General features: G+C 50.4%; 1 non-coding gene across 1 annotated transcript; it reads left to right on the forward strand.

The window, feature by feature from the left end:
* The first annotated feature begins 393 nt into the window (after positions 1-393).
* On the forward strand, positions 394-468 carry Trnas-uga. The gene has a single exon. It is a non-coding gene; the product is annotated as a tRNA-Ser (tRNA).
* Positions 469-2,925: the final 2,457 nt, after the last annotated feature.

Here is a 2,925-nt window from a genome sequence, read left to right on the forward strand (position 1 = left end):
ACGCCCGGTACTCACAGCTTTACTTCTGCCAGTACCTCGTCTCCTACCTTCCAAACTTTACAGAAGCTCTCCTGCGAAACTTGCAGAACCAGCACTCCTGAAAGAAAGGATATTGTGGAGACATGGCTTAGCCACAGCCTGCGGGATGTTTCCAGAATGAGATTTTCACTCTGCAGCGGAGTGTGCGCTGATATGAAACTTTCTGGCAGATTAAAACAGTGTGCCCGACCGAGAAAATCTCATTCTGGAAACATCCCCCAGGCTGTGGCTGCAGTATCCTTTCTTTCAAGAGTGCTGGTTCTGCAAAGTTCGCAGGAGAGCTTCTGTAAAGTTTGGAAGGTAGGAGACGAGGTACTGGCAGAAGTAAAGCTGTGAGGAAAGCGCGTGAGTCGTGCTTCGGTAGCTCAGTTGGTAGAGCACTTGCCCGTGAAAGGCAAAGGTCCCGAGTTCGAGTCTCGGTCGGGCGCACAGTTTTAATCTGCGAGAAAGTTTCACATCAACGCACACTCCGCTGCAGAGTGAAAATCTCATTCTGGTAGCTTCTGTAATAATTAGAATTTCTACAAAATAGTCCACCACCATTAATTAATTTTGAAAAATGAAAACTTGTGTTAACACATAAAGTAAAGAAAGACCCGTGCACCCCTGTGTAGTAAATTTGGATTCTGGGATACAGTTTTTGGAAAATGAACTGTACACAATGTGCTGTTGGAGTATTTTCAAGATACCTAATTAAAATACACTCCTGGAAATTGAAATAAGAACACCGTGAACTCATTGTCCCAGGAAGGGGAAACTTTATTGACACATTCCTGGGGTCAGATACATCACATGATCACACTGACAAAACCACAGGCACATAGACACAGGCAACAGAGCATGCACAATGTCGGCACTAGTACAGTGTATATCCACCTTTCGCAGCAATGCAGGCTGCTATTCTCCCATGGAGAGGTTCGTAGAGATGCTGGATGTAGTCCTGTGGAACGGCTTGCCATGCCATTTCCACCTGGCGCCTCAGTTGGACCAGCGTTAGTGCTGGACGTGCAGACCGCGTGAGACGACGCTTCATCCAGTCCCAAACATGCTCAATGGGGGACAGATCCGGAGATCTTGCTGGCCAGGGTAGTTGACTTACACCTTCTAGAGCACGTTGGGTGGCACGGGATACATGCGGACGTGCATTGTCCTGTTGGAAGTTCCCTTGCCGGTCTAGGAATGGTAGAACGATGGGTTCGATGACGGTTTGGATGTACCGTGCACTATTCAGTGTCCCCTAGACGATCACCAGTGGTGTACGGCCAGTGTAGGAGATCGCTCCCCACACCATGATGCCGGGTGTTGGCCCTGTGTGCTTCGGTCGTATGCAGTCCTGATTGTGGCGCTCACCTGCACGGCGCCAAACACGCATACGACCATCATTGGCACCAAGGCAGAAGCGACTCTCATCGCTGAAGACGACACGTGTCCATTCGTCCCTCCATTCACGCCTGTCGCGACACCACTGGAGGCGGGCTGCACGATGTTGGGGCGTGAGCGGAAGACGGCCTAACGGTGTGCGGGACCGTAGCCCAGCTTCATGGAGACGGTTGCGAATGGTCCTCGCCGATACTCCAGGAGCAACAGTGTCCCTAATTTGCTGGGAAGTGGCGGTGCGGTCCCCTACGGCACTGCGTAGGATCTTACGGTCTTGGCGTGCATCCGTGCGTCGCTGCGGTCCGGTCCCAGGTCGACGGGCACGTGCACCTTCCGCCGACCACTGGCGACAACATCGATGTACTGTGGAGACCTCACGCCCCACGTGTTGAGCAATTCGGCGGTACGTCCACCCGGCCTCCCGCATGCCCACTATACGCCCTCGCTCAAAGTCCGTCAACTGCACATACGGTTCACGTCCACGCTGTCGCGGCATGCTACCAGTGTTAAAGACTGCGATGGAACTCCGTATGCCACGGCAAACTGGCTGACACTGACGGCGGCGGCGCACAAATGCTGCGCAGCTAGCGCCATTCGACGGCCAACACCGCGGTTCCTGGTGTGTCCGCTGTGCCGTGCGTGTGATCATTGCTTGTACAGCCCTCTCGCAGTGTCCGGAGCAAGTATGGTGGGTCTGACACACCGGTGTCAATGTGTTCTTTTTTCCATTTGCAGGAGTGTATATAAACATTCGTTACGGTACTAATCATTTATTTTGCGTACACTTGTTTGGAGTTTTAAATTGTTATTTTACGTTTTACACTCATGTTTTTTTACCGTTTCACATCCATGTATTTTTTTGATTGAGAATAGTAAGTAATTCATTATTATGATATAAAATAATTGCAATAATAATAATCTGTAAATAAAAGCTTGAAAGACAACGATTTTTTACAATACCCACATAAAACGAACGAAATTTGTTCAAATAATATACACGATGTAGAATACAATATAAAATAGAATTCAGCAGGATTTCAAATTGTCACGGGTGATCCTCTAAATATCCAAATTTGTATCGGGCATATTTCAGTTCAAGAACCTTCAACATCGCAGCGCGTCAGCAATCGTTGGTTAATACACTCCTGGAAATGGAAAAAAGAACACATTGACACCGGTGTGTCAGACCCACCATACTTGCTCCGGACACTGCGAGAGGGCTGTACAAGCAATGATCACACGCACGGCACAGCGGACACACCAGGAACCGCGGTGTTGGCCGTCGAATGGCGCTAGCTGCGCAGCATTTGTGCACCGCCGCCGTCAGTGTCAGCCAGTTTGCCGTGGCATATGGAGCTCCATCGCAGTCTTTAACACTGGTAGCATGCCGCGACAGCGTGGACGTGAACCGTATGTGCAGTTGACGGACTTTGAGCGAGGGCGTATAGTGGGCATGCGGGAGGCCGGGTGGACGTACTGCTCAACACGTGGGGCGTGAGGTCTCCACAG

Source organism: Schistocerca americana, chromosome 9 (genome assembly GCF_021461395.2).
Source record: "Schistocerca americana isolate TAMUIC-IGC-003095 chromosome 9, iqSchAmer2.1, whole genome shotgun sequence".
NCBI classification, from domain to species: domain Eukaryota; kingdom Metazoa; phylum Arthropoda; class Insecta; order Orthoptera; family Acrididae; genus Schistocerca; species Schistocerca americana.